Below are 14,715 nucleotides of genomic sequence, written 5' to 3' on the forward strand. Positions count from 1 at the left end.
GTTTCCTGCTCCTCTGTTGCTGCTTGGCCTGCTGTGTTCATCCAGCTCTACACCTTGTTATCTCAGGCAAAGAATGCATTTAGAGAGAGTGAGGTAGTAGCAGGAGCTGATGTATGGATGGTCTGAGCAGATCGGTCACCCATCTACTTTGGAAATTGCACATAATGAGATATCAGACAGTGTTCCATAATAGCTATGGCTTTTCAGTGCAAACGGTCGCCAGACTCGAAGTATTAATCATTTATTTGGCAAGTGAATGGCAGATAGATAAAGTATAGTAATTTCTTTACTTTTTGATGAAGGCACTGGAAAGGGGAAACAAAGGGTCTAGGGTCATTATCACTGAACTGTTAATCCAGAGACCCAGGTATTGTTCTAGGAACTTGGATTCGAATTCCACTGTGGCAGATGGTGGAATGTGAATTCAATAAAAATCTGGAATTTAGAGTTGATCATCAGGAATCATCCATCTGGCTCACTGATGACCTTAGGCACCTGCCATCCTTACCCGGTCTGGCCTACATGCAACTCCAGACTGTGGTTGACTTTTAAATACCCTCTGGGTAATTAGGGATGGGCAATAAACGCTGGCCTAGCCTGTGATACTCTTATTCCTCAAATGAATTAAAAACAAACACGTTGAGGGCAGTTGGAACACTGTGTTATAAATATTACCAGTTTTTTGTCATTCCCTCTGCCCCATGAATTATGCTGATGTACTTGCATTCGGTAGGTGTGGTTGACTCAAATGGCTACTGTTTTTTTTAAAAAAGCTTTTTTGTAAAGAAAAAAGGAACCTTCCCTCTAGCCAGATTCTCTCCCACTATCAACCCACACCTCACTGCTAATGAGTAAAGCACTGCTCCAAAACATCTCACCATCCAGAGCAAACACTTGACAATGAGAGTTCAATATCTCCTTCAATAAAAGGGGAGTTATGTTTGGGAAACAAAACAATGTTAAGGCTAGATAGACTGCTACTTCTCTGCATTTGCAGCAAGAGCTTCTAAGAACTACAGGCCTTTTGTTTCCTGACTCCATCTAAACTACGAAGGAGAACTATTTTTATTCTACAGTCAAATTTCAAAAGAATTTCTATGCAATGAAGATAGTAACTGTCCCATTTAATCACTGCAAAACCTGTTTGGGCAAATATCTTGGTTTCACTCTCCTGGTCGTTGGTGGTGTGTCAATTTTTCGTTCACTTAAGATTTCTACTCCCTTCTTAACTGAAAATTTTCCCTTCAGCTTTTGTAATTTTTCCAGCTCAATGCAGATTAGACTAATTAGAATTACACTTAAGATTACGATCATGGTCATAATCATCTGTTTGTGCGATTCCAGAGACCTTGCAGATGCAAGTCAGACGTGTACTGGAATACTCCCTACATGCCTGTGCAGCTCCAACAACTCTCCAGAACACAGAGACACCATCCAGGACAAAAAGAACCAGCTGGACTGGCTCTCATCCACCAGCTATACAAGCATTACAACATAGTTGATACATCTTTTGATAGTAAGATTCACTGCAGTAATTCAAACCTCCATCAACAGCAGCGTCTAAATCCACAACCATTATCATTGATAAGGACAAAGGCAGCACAATTTGAGAACACAACCAGCACACTTCTGTATAACTTTATCACATATGTAAAAAGATAATCACAACATAAAGCCTTAAAAGTTTGCCATATGGTCACATTTTCCCAAATAAAATAAAACATACCGTATGCTTCGTTTTGAGGTAATGTTTTAAAAAACTCATACTTCAAATTTATCTTAAAAATTTTACAGCTACTAAGTGGCAAAAGGACGAGTTTACATTTTCTAATTGTGAGGATTTTGGAGGAATAACAAAACACATGCTTATGCAGATAAATTTTAACAAGCATTTTCTTAGAATGTGTCATATCTGAAGGCTTTGGTTGCTTTCAAATATGTGTATTTTAGATTTAGCTCACACAGCAATCTAAAATATTTCCAAGTCACAATATGGGGCAGCCATATTCAGTTTCCCTGTGAAATTTGACCAACTTCACAAAAGGTGTAGCTTTGGCATTAGACTAGTTATGTTTTACTGCCAGTTTAATTGTTGCAGCTGACACAGATAACAGCATAATTCATTCAAACGCGAAGGGCCCTTGTGGCACATTCGTACTGCCTCTGAGCCAAGAGGCCTGGGTTCAAGTCTCACCTGCTCCACAGGTGTGACATAAAATCTGAGTGATTAGGAAATATCCACAACACATCAATCAGGAGCAGACACAAGCCTTTTAGCTTCTCAAACAAACAAACAAATAAACAAACATTCTCCACTGTTAAATAAGATTATGGTTGATATTACGGTAATCTCAAATTCAAATTTCTGCTTAGTCCAGATATCCTTTCACTCCTTTGCTGAACAAGAATCTGTCTATTTCTGCCTTCAACATATTCAAAACTTCTGCTTTCATTATCTTTTCAAGAAGTCAGTTGCAAAGGCTCACAACCTTCCAAGAGGAATCATTGCCTCATCTGTTTTAAAATGAATGACCCCCCGATTTTTAAACAATAATCCCTAGTTCTAAATTCTCCGATGGGGAAACATGACAGATACCTAAACCATACCATTAATTCCCTAGTCCAATTCCCCAGCCTATTAAATTTAGCTGAATAGCTAAGGCTATATTCAAACTGATGTGCCAATTTCTCCTCAAAATTGGAACATATCCGCCCTTGTATACATGCCAAGTATGAAGAGTCAGATTAAAAAAAAAGCAGGATCAACCGGTTCCTATCAGCTGGCAAAGGTCAATTGGCTAAACAGGTGGTCGCAATGTAGAGCGATACCAACAACAAATTCAATTCCCACACTGACTAAGGTTACCATGAAGAACTTGCCTTCTCAATCTCTCCCATCACCTGAGGCATGGTGACCCTCAGGTTAAACCACCATCAGTCGCCTTTCTAATGAGAGAACATCCCTATGGTCTGCAAAGACAAAGTCTTCTCAAATGGCACAACTGAGAAAGCAGTATTTTATCACCTTCACTCAATGGACAGATTGTTACAAAATAATACAAGTAAAATCAATTGTTTGTTAAATCAAGAAAGATTATAGTCACCCTAACCGAGGCAGCTGAATAATTAATTTCTTTAAAATTTCATAATGGACAACCGAGTATGCACAACTTCTACTTCATAAGTATTGCAATGAAGCAATATATTGTTTTTCATCCCACATGAAAACATGCAATATACATCTGGAGAAATTATCAAGTTTAAAAAAGCATCTACAACAGAAGAATTTGACAAGTAGCAGAAACCAGTAAACCCAGGCAGGTTTATGAAAAATACAAAATAAAAACCAAAAGAACTGTGGATGCTGCAAATTAGGAACAAAAACAAAGTTGCCGGGAAAGATCAGCAGGACTGGCAGTATCTGTGAAGGGAAAAAACAGTTAACGTTTCGGGTCTGGTGACCCTTCCTCAGAACTGAACTGATCAAGCTGAGGGTCTTGGAGAATTTTATTTTAAGAACATTTTTAAGTTGTGTTTCTAAAAAATAGTACATAGTTATCACTGGCAACAACTGCATTTGTTACTCATCCCAATTTCCCTTGCATGGAGAGGACTTGCTAGATTATTTCAGAGGGGATTTCTCTGTACAGATGCTGCCAGATTTGCTGAACATTTCCTGAAATTTCTGTTTTTATTTCAAAGGGGAGATAAGAGCTGACCACATTGCTGCGCGCCCAGAGTAACGTGTTTGCCAGGCTGGGAGTTGATAATACATTTCCTTCCCTAAAGACATTAGTGAAACAGACTATTTTAAAAGAAAATTGATGATAATTTCAGTCACAATTACTGAGACTAGCTTTCAATTCTAGATTTCTTAAATTGAAATTAAATTTCATCAGCTGCTGTAATGCAGTTGGAAACACTGTTCCCATTACATTAGCCTATGAGCCTCTGGATTACTAGCTCAGTGACAGTACTATGTTTATAAAAATAAACTAAACGACCCAACCAAATAGCACCACAGGAAAGAAAGAAGAGCTCCTGAGTACACTTATTTAGGCACGTACAACATCTAGGTTCAGGTACACCTAACACCACAATGCAATTTACAATTATACCAATGAACTCTCAAGGATAATTTACCTCTTTCTGGTCTAATGGGCATACACATGCACAAGGGGAGAGCTGCCTGCAATTTTCCTGCCCTGGGTAATTTATACTCCAGGTACACCTAAACAGGCTGCAATAACAGTAAAGTTAAACTTGTAGCAACAAAAATATAGATTATAGAAATAACTTGGTTTTTTTTAGGCACCCCAACCAGAAGTTTATTTTGTACAATATAATTACTGTTTTCTCCCACTGCTGTCAAAAGTACTTTTAAACGCAGAGATGCATATGGAAGGTGATGGCCTTTAGCGGTATTATCACTGGACTGTAAATCCAGAGACACAGATAACATTCTGGGGACCCAGGTTCAAATCCCACCACAGCAGATGATGGAATTTGAATTCAATAAATATCTGGAATTAAGAACCTAATGATGACCATGAATCCATTGTCAATTGTCAGAAAAACCCATCTGGTTCACTAATGTCCTTTAGGGAAGGGAACAGTCATCCTTACCAGGTCTAGCCTACATGTGACTCCAGACACACATCAATGTGGTTGACTCTTAACGGTCCTCTGGGCGATTAGGGATGGGCAATAAATGCTGCCTAGCCAGTGACACCCTCATCCAGTGAATGATTAAAGAAAACAAAATTCATAAAGTAGTGAAGTACGTGTTGGGTTGCAAAACTTCACCTGGAATTATTCCTTCATTGATACTCATACAAGTATTCAGCTGTAAAGAATGCTCAATCTCATGTTTCTCACAATTCCATTTAAATATCATTGTATCAATAGTCTGCATGTTAACTGTAAGATAAGCAGTAAAACATACACAAGTGCACCTTCCCAAGTGAGTGGTCTGGTGCTTCCTTCAGATAAAGTTAAGGGCATTTTTTTAAAAAAACCTCTGGAATTGCAACTGATAGAAAACACTAAATTAAGTGTGTTTACATTTCTGTGCACTGAACAATGTGCTTGCTCTGAAGTAGCCTAATGGCAATATCCTCCTAATAAATACTTGAAATCCTCTATGCCTTCACGCGCATTTCACAAATGCAAATTGTTGTTGGTTGCTCCGATGAACCATGGTGGAAGGCAACCCATATATATTGCAAAATTATAAAGTAGATTACTGTCATCCAGCTGTGTACCATAAAGTATCAGTTGATGCAAGAGGGAGGCAAAAGATTGTTTCAAGATATCTAGTATTTGTTCGATAACTAGTCTGACTAATGGCCTTGTTGTTTATAGCTGGTTCAAGTGTGCCAATTGCTAGAAATGAAGCAGGTAACTTAATGTCCAAGCAGCTGCCTTCTGCACCTTCAAATATAAACCTATTGATTGCCTTATAATGAAAGCATTTTAACTGTTGCCTGAAAAATATGACAAGAGTCCCGGAAGCAAGTATCTTTCTGGTCACTAAATAACTACTTATTGTTGATTTTGGCTACATTTTGTTAGTGCTTAGTGCAAATGGCAATTTCCAAGGATTAGCCTTTGCTGCCTCTGAAAAACTTTATGAAGTAAATGAAATCTTTTCCACAGGTCAAACAAGTTTATGCAATGTTAATATTTACCATCAGAAATAATATGGGTTGCTGAACCTTCTTAGACCTCAGAGAGGCAACAAGATACCATACTTTTCTGATGAAGGGTCTAGGCCCAAAACGTCAGCCTCTCTGCTCCTATGATGCTGCTTGGCCTGCTGTGTTCATCCAGCCCTGCACCTTGTTGTCTAAGATACCATACTGACAGGCCATGCAGATCAGTCAAAACTACTATGGTGACCGGTGTTCAAGAGCACACTTGGGACCAAGTTATTCTGCAGATACAGAAAATACATTCGTCTATCTCACTAATACTTTCAAACTGTTATATGAAAATATCAAATTCAGAGTTTTCTTCCCGGCTGAGGTTTGTACACATAGTTGAAGTGATTAAACTGAAGTCAAGCAACATAATCTGCTATACCAGCCAAAAGGAAAGACGTAGTGCCAGTAGACATTTACATTCAATGTTACATGTAAAACGGCATCCAGTGTTGCATCAACACAAACATTTCCTGAGAAGAGATGTTTACAAAATCAACCTGTTCAGATGGGTTACAACCACACCTCTAGAGCAGGTGGGACCTCAACTCAGGCCTTCTAGATCAATAAAAGCCAAAAGAACTGCGGATGCTGCAAGTCAGGAACAAAAACACAAAGTTGCTGGAAAAGCTCAGCAGGGAGTGTTCCAGCAAAGCTCAACACAAGGTGGAAGAACAACACTGCTCTTCTCTCTCTTTGTGCTCTATCCCCACCTGCTATTTACTGCCTAACCCCTCCCCCTCTGCTTCCCTATTTTCTGCATATAAACCGGTGTTTTCCCAGCTACCATCAGTTCTGAGAAGGGTCACCGGACCCAAAACATTAATTCTGATTTTTTTTTTTTCACAGATGTTGCCAGACCTATTGAGCTTTTCCAGCAACTTCCGTTTTTGTTCCTTCTAGTTCAATGGTAGTTATACTATCACAATGCCAGGACAACCTTTGCAACATTTCCGGAGTGCTTTTTTTAAACTTCAACCTATTTTTCTAATCAACTTGTTCACTGATGTTTTACACACGTCTGGAACAGGTGGAACTGGAACCCAGGCCTCCAGAGGTAGGGGCACTTCCACTGCAACACAAGAGGTGAATGTGAACGGATTTTTTTCCCCCTTTTTCTTTTATTTAAATTATTAACCTACTTTTCTAAATCAACCTGTTCAGAGATGTTAACATTGTTCATTAACATCATCACTTTCTTTTATCTGGTGAACTGAAATGAGCTTTGGGCATTCCCACCTGAATTAAAGGCACAGAGTGTGACTACCACTCGAGGCAGTACTAACAGAGACAACAATCTGGCCGTGAATTTTGTTTTGTTATCTGACCAGATACCTTTCTGGAAGACAAATGGCCTCTTCTTCAACTTACACATTACAGCCCATAACATTTTCCACTATAAAGGCTAACATCTTATTCATTCATACAAGAATATTCACAGCAATAGAAAGAGAATTCACATCACAGCCTGTCAGTCTGAAAATCCTTCCACAACAACACACCATTGTCATAAGAACAAAGTCAGAATATGAAAACAACATCCAGTTAACTTTATCAGCTAAAGCAATGTGACCCAGCTTCCTCTTCAGTTCGGATTCTGCCAGGACTCCTCAGCTCCTGACCTCAATACAAGCTTGGAACAAACATGGACAAAACAGCAGAACTCAAGGAGGTTAGGCAAGAGGGATTGCCCTCATAATCAAAGCAACACGCAACTGAGTACAACACCAAGTATCCTGAGCAAAACAGGGATCAATGAAAATCAAGGGACGAGGTCCCATTGGTTGAAGTCAGCCGAATGTAAAAGTAATAGTCACCAATGTTGGAGTTAATCATCTCAACCACAGTACATCATTGCAGGAGTCCCTCAGGGTAGATATTTTTAACAATCTGTATACTGATGTTCTGAAACACCTCTGGAGCCCTCTAGTTTTCAATTCCCCATCCCTGGGAAAAAGAATATATCCATTCATCCTATCTATGCCCCTCATGATTTTGTACACTTCAATAAGGTCACCCCTCATTCTCCTACATTCCACAGAATAAAGTCCTATCCTGGCCAACCTCTCCCTATAACTCAGGCCGACGAGTCTGAGCAACATCCTCTTAAGTCTTCCTTGCACACTTTCTGGTTTAATTAAGTCTTTCCTATAACACGGTGACCAAAACCGTACACAATACTCCAAGTACGGCCTCACCAACAACAAATACAACAGTAATATAACGTCCCAATTCCTGTACTCGATGCCTCAGCCAATGAAGGCCAGCATGCTAAGAGGTCATCTTCAACACCCTGTCCATCTGTGACACCACTTACAATGAACTATATACTTGTACTGCTCGGTACCTCTGTTCCACAACACTTCTCAGGACCTTACCATTTACTGTGTAAGCCCTACCTTGGTTTGACTTTCCAATGTGCAACACCTCACATTTATCTGTACTGCATTGCATTTGCCAATCCTCAGCCCACTTCCCCATCTGATCAAGATCCCTCTGTAATTTTTGATAACCTTCCTCGCTTTCAACGATACCTTCTAATTTTGTATCATCCGCAAACTTACCAATCAAGCCTCATACATTCATAGCCAGATCATTTAAGTAAATAACAAATTAGCAAAGGTCCCAGCACTGACCCCTGTGGCACACCACTAGTCACAGACCTCCAGTCTGAGAAACAGTTATTGGGATTTAAAAGTTGACTGTGGAAGCAGTCTTTCTCTCTTGCTGCTACAGCTAAAAAGCTTGTGTTCTCTCTGTCTCGCATGTGATTGTGGCAGAAAATCTATTTTTCTGACTTTGCCTTTGCCAAGGGTCAGTTTATGGGATGTTACTATATTGAAACAGTTTGCAGTTTAGTAGTTCAGTAGAAATCTTGAGCTAGCCAACTGGATACAAAATTGGCTGAACAGCAGGAAACAGTGATGGTGGAGGGTTGTTTTTCAGACTGGAGGCCTGTGACCAGGAGTTCCACAAAAATCGGTACGAGGTCCGCTTTTGTCATTTACATAGATGACAAACAATGAAAATATAGAAAGCATGGGTAGTAAGCTTGCGGATTGATACTATAGTGAACAGTGAAAAAGGTTATCTGAGATTACAAAGAGATCTTGATCAACTGGGTCAGTGGGCTAATGAACAGCAAATGGCGTTTAATTTGGATAAATGGGAGGTATTGCATATTGGTAAAACAAACGAAGGCAAGACTTGTACAACTAAATTTACGGTCTTAGGTTGTAGAAAAGAGAGGCCTAGAAGTTTAGGTACAGAATTTTTTGAAGTTTGCATCACATATAGAGAAGGTGGTTAAGGTGTTTAGCATGCTTGCCTTCATTGCTCAGTTCTTTGAGTATAGGAGTGGAGATGTCATGTTGACATCATACAGGATCTTGGTGAGGCCTCTTCTAGAGTACTGTGTTGAGTTCTGGTTGCTCCGTTCCAGGAAAGATATTATTAAGCTGAAGAGGGTTCAGAAGAGATTTACCAGAATGTTGCCGGGAGTGGAGTGTTTGAGTTACGAGGAGCAGATGGACAAGCTGGGACTTCTTTCACTGGAGCGTAGGAGATTGACAGGTGACCTTATGGAGGTTTATAAAATCATGAGGGGCGTAAATAAGGTGAATGGCAGGTGTCTTTTCCCCAGGGTGAGGGATTTCAAGATAGGGGACATTTTTTAAGGTGAGAGGAGAAAGATTTAAAAAAAAGGACAAGAGGGCAACTTTTCTAAACAAAAGCTCAGAGTGGTTAATGTGTGGAATGAACTTCCAGAGGAAATTGTGGATGCGGATACAGTTAAAACATTAAAAAGACATTTGGATAAGTGCACGAATAATAAATGTTTGGAAGGGTATGGACCACTTGCAAGCAAGTGGAATAATTTAGTTTGGGATTATGTTTGGCATGAACTAGTTGGACCGAAGGGTCTGTTTCCATGCTGTATGACTCGGTGAAGTTTTCCATTGGGTTAATTATTTCAATTTCTTCTTTTGTTTGTATTTTGACTGGAGATAAGAATAAAGCGTGTTTTGCTTAAAGTGAAGTAGTGTGACCAATCGAATGACATCTGGAATGCAGCACCTTACATGTGCCTTTGAATAAAAAGTTAGGGTCTAGATTATCTCCTTGATTATATTTGCAGGGGTTTGGTCTGGTCCATAAGTGGCAAATAACATTCATGTCACACATACCAGGCAATGACCATTTCCAACAGGAGGGAATCTAATCATTGTCTCCTGACATTCAGTGGACCTTATCACTGTTAACTTCCCATTATCAACATCCTGTCCTGGATCAGCCATTTTCATACTTTTGCTGTAAGACTGAACCAGAGGTTAGGAACTTCGGTGAGTAACTCAACTTCTGTTTCTGTATTACCTGTTCACCGTAAAGAAGTTGAAAGTCAGGTGTGTGGTGGAATACTCTACACTCTCCTAGATGGGCACAGTCTAACAACATTAAGAAGCTTGACATCCAGGACAAAGCTGCCCACTTGATTGATACCGCATCCATCGTCTTCAATATTCACTCCTATCAATACTGATGCACTGTGATGGCAGTGTGTACCATCTGCTAGATTCACTGCAGTAACTCATCAAGGCTCCTTTTATAACAGTTTCCCAGCCCACAATCTCAACCATCTAGAATGGCAAGAGCAGCAGATGCATGGGAACACAACCACTTGCAAATTCCCCTCAAAGGCACTCATCATCCAGAATTGAAACTCAAAATCAAAGCAAAATGCTACAGATGTTGCAGATCTGAAATAAATACAAAAAAGTGTGCTAGAGAGGAGCAAGTAGGTGAGGGTGGGGTGGGGAGGGTGCCCAGAACAAACAAAATGGAGCAGAATGCTAATAGCAGTAGGGAAATGATGCACATTCAGAATAGACGTAAATACTAGAAAATAGGTCAGCTCTGTTGAAAGCCCATCCTTACAAACAAGATGTGAGGGTGGAGCAGGTGAGGGGATGTAATAAAACTGGAGGTCCATATTCCTGGTCTAAAATTGCTGAATTCCGTGTTGAGACTGGAAGGCTGAGATGTGTCTAAACAAAAAGGGAGTTGTTGTTCTTGTGTTGGCTTCACTGGAGCACAACAGCAGACCTTGAACGGAGATGATGGCATGCAAACCAGAAACAGCAGTAAAATTATTAAGTTCTAGCCTTATTCAGACCTGAAGAATCTTGTTGGGCACAAAACATTAACTCTCACCACAGAAGCTGCCAGACCCAAGTTTCTCCAGCACTTTGTTTTTACATCTGATTTGGAGCAATTTAATCGCTGTTCATTTACTGTTGCTGGGTCAAACTACTGAAATCCCTCCCTACCAGCATTGAGGGTATATCTTCAGCCCTTGGACTACAACAGTTCCAGATGGTGACTCATTAAAAACTCTCAAAGGCAATTAGGGATGAGCAATAAATGTTAATTTACTTGCTCATATGCCAAGAAGGAAACAATTAAAAGATACATTGACCAAGGAGGACAGGACCATACAAAAGATGTTGAAGGCAATGCAGAATTTGGACATGGTTCCAAGAGGTTACTGTGTCAGGGAGAAGCCAAGATATACAGGGACTTGAAAACAAAATGAGGGCTTTAAAATTAACTAAGTGTAATGATCATAAAATCGAAGATCTATGGGGCAGGGCTCTTAAAAGTACAAGTTAACCAGATCAGGTAAAGTGCAAAATTGCTTTCTACTACATTAACAGTCAGTCAGGGATGGCAATAAACAGGCTGAATGAAGGAGGCATTTGGTACTCTTGCCTTTATTGGTCAGTGCATTGAATATAGGATTTTGGGGAGGCCACTTGTAGAAGATTGTGTTCAATTTTGGTCTCTCTACAATACAAAAGATTTATTAAACTTGAAAGGCTTCAGAAAAGATTTACAGGGATGTTACCAGGATTGGAGGGTTTGAGTTAAAGGGAGAGGCTGAATAGGCTAGAACTTATCTCCCTGGGACATCAGAAGCTGAGGGGCAATCCCGTAGAGGTTTATAAAGTCATGAGGGGCATGGATAGGATGAATAGCCAAGGTCTTTTTCCCAGGATAGGAGAGTCCAAAACGAGAAGGGCACATTTAAGGTCAGAGGTGAAAGATTTAAAAGTGAACGGAGGGGCAACTTCTTCAGGCAGAGGGTGGTGCAGGTATGGAATTAACTGCCAAAATAAGTGGTGGAGGCGGGTACAATTGCATTTAAGAGGCATCTGGATAGGTATATGAATAGGAAGTGGGTCAAATGCTAGCAAACGGGACTAGATAAGTTTAGTGGTTGGCGCGCACGAAGTGGACAGAAGCATCTATGACTCTGAATTCCCCTTTCCAATCATCATCCGATAACAGACACCACAGTTAGGGGGTTTCAGAACAGACTAAATAACGCAATCACGATTTCAGTCGCTGCTGAGATGAACCAATTTTTTTTCCCCCAAACTGAAATCTGAAAATTACTGAAACGAGGTGCCGGAGCATTGCAGTGAAACTGTACGCCGGAGAGAGAGAGAGAGAGAGAAAAAACTCCCTCGAAGAGAACCGGACGAGCAACAAAAACATCCAACATTAAAAAAAAAGTGATAAAAACAGATGTTTCAAGAGACAGAAAAATTAAGAGTTCCAGCAGATTGGGGGGTGGGGGGAAAAAAGAGAAGAAAGGAGTCAAAGGAAGAAGTGAAAAAGGACAATGGCGAGAAACAAAAACAGGAAGATCTTTAATTTCAGGTGGTTAACGTTCTAAAACAAACAAAACTGGCAAATGGGGAGAGATTTAATAGCAATCGGAGTGAGAAGCGAATTAACAAGAAACCCCACTGAACCCTCTCCCGTCCGGGTTTAACACCCGAGTGGTTAAGGCAAAGTAAACACTTACTTGATCAACACAAGCAAGAATGAAGCTGATTTTCCGTTATATACTTTTTCCGCTCCGTTCCGCTACTTAGCAGCCAGCAGTGGGTGGGACGATCGTACTGTCTCTGCGAGAGAGGCGGAACAAAACTAGGTTAAATGCAGCTCGTTTCACAACATGCAACTGCCCTCTGTGTGGATGCTGCTAAGCACAAAAAAAAAGTCTTAGCTGTGCCTCATGCTGTAATTTACGTCTCTTTGAAATGACTGACATGTGGTGAGCGACTAGGAAACAACGCCCACCTGCTTCTCATAAACATACCCAATTTTTGTTTTAGGGAAAGAAACGCAGTGGGAGATCACTAGTGGAAAGTTTTTTAAAAGAGTTTAACTTGTTAAAAGGGTTAGTTTTGTTGTCTTTATGTTCAATGGACCGCACATCCGTTGGACCTGCTAGTTTTTTCTTCCGAGCAAATAAAATGACTGCCTCGCTGTTTTTGAATGTTGTGCAATGCATCAAGTAAACGATTACAGATAAAATCCTCCCACCCCTCGACCACAACAGCAAGATAAAGAGCGGTACGAGCGGGCTTTTATCTTTTTTGCATCACCTTCCGCCGTCCCCCATGGGATGTTGATATCACTAGCAAGGCTGACATTTGTTGCCCAACTCTAAATGCCCTTGAACTGATCGGCTGCCTCGGCCATTTCAAAGAGTAGTGACCATTGCTGTGAGCCTGGAGTCACATAGAAGTCAGATCACGTAAAAACTGCAAAATCCCTTCCATAAATTAGAAACCATTAAAATCCCAGATTGGCTGTTACAACAAATACGGACACCGTTTTGGATAGTTTTTAATTCTAGATTTTTATTGATTTCAAATTTCACCATTTGCTATAGTGGGATTCAAAACTTGTCCCTAGAACACTAGCTCGGGGCTCTGGAATATCAATTTATCAATAGGCCACTGCCTCCTCAAGTGACGCAAACATGCCCATCTTGTGACTTACTGAATGATTTTGTTTTCACTGTGCATGCAGCCTGCTTATTAACTTCTCTAAACCTGTATTCTACTGTTTTGCTTATGTTGTTTAACATTATATTAGCGTTGTTGATTGTTACTTTTTATTAGTTGAACATTGCCTGAACTCTTGGGTGTTTTTCAGCTTCATTATCAGTAGTTTCTAACACCCTTTACAAACTATGTATGTTGTCATTTTTTGGTTCTTCCTGCATGTACTTGTCTGTATTGAGTTTCATCTACCTTTTGTCTAATTCTTTCTAATTTCTGAGCTCTGTCCTTTGCTTTGACTGTCTCTCCTAGCTTAGTATCATTTTCCAATTTGACCACTTTGTATTATGTTTCTGAATCCAGGACATTCATATAAATTAGAAACTGTAGTGGTGCCAGCTGGTACTAGTAAAGTGATCATAAAGCATTATGAATGCTGTAAAAAGTCAACTGTTTTATATTAATGTCCTCAATTTTCTTATTTAATTTGGTCTGTTTCTTTCAGGCCACACCATTATGATTGACTATTAATTGCCTTTTAAGTAGTCTTGCAAGCCACTCTGCTACATTAGACTACTAGAAAAAAAGAACTCTTAACTGCAAACACAACATCACATCAGTGCACTAAAAGGGTGCAATTATCTCTCACAGTCTTGCAAAGTTCTCTTCAGTATAATGTGGACTTGTACAGAATTTCAGCAGGCTATTCTGTAGGTCAAACAATAACAACCAGGCACAGTCATAATCTGAAAATCATACCTATCAGCCAATGTTCAAGATATCCTCATCACTATTCTTCAGTGAATTCTGTTCCACCAGCAAGCATGCACCACAAACCACACAATGGGGTCAGGGAAATGGAAAGGTGGGGGAGTAGCCTTGGGAGCCCTTAGATTTTGGACCCTATAAGGTCTCATAACGTCAGTTGAAAATAACTTTGTTGACTATTACTTACTGCAGTGCCTTGGCTAATTAATCGGTACACTTTCTTTTGAATAATGTTCGGAGGAGACACAGACATAGCAACGATACTGGATATACTGGAATTAAGAGTGTAATGATAACCATGAAACCACTGTGAAATGTTGCAACAAAAAAGCATCTGGTTCGCTTATGTCCTTTAGGGAAAGAATCTCCTGTCTTTACCTGGTCAG

General features: G+C 40.0%; 1 protein-coding gene across 5 annotated transcripts in view; it reads right to left on the reverse strand.

The window, feature by feature from the left end:
* Nucleotides 1-14,339, reverse strand: part of LOC109911662 (type 2 lactosamine alpha-2,3-sialyltransferase) — an 86,299-nt gene extending 71,960 nt beyond the window's left edge. Inside the window, exons 1-2 of one of the 5 annotated variants that reach the window (XM_048602504.1) lie at nucleotides 14,321-14,339; nucleotides 12,574-12,676 (exon numbers count right to left, since the gene is read on the reverse strand). The gene's annotated coding sequence lies outside the window, so the exon portion shown is untranslated. The other 4 variants (XM_048602501.1, XM_048602503.1, XM_048602502.1 and 1 more) reach the window with 4 other exon arrangements.
* Nucleotides 14,340-14,715: the final 376 nt, after the last annotated feature.

Source organism: Rhincodon typus, chromosome 11 (genome assembly GCF_021869965.1).
Source record: "Rhincodon typus isolate 14 chromosome 11, sRhiTyp1.1, whole genome shotgun sequence".
Lineage (NCBI taxonomy): Eukaryota > Metazoa > Chordata > Chondrichthyes > Orectolobiformes > Rhincodontidae > Rhincodon > Rhincodon typus.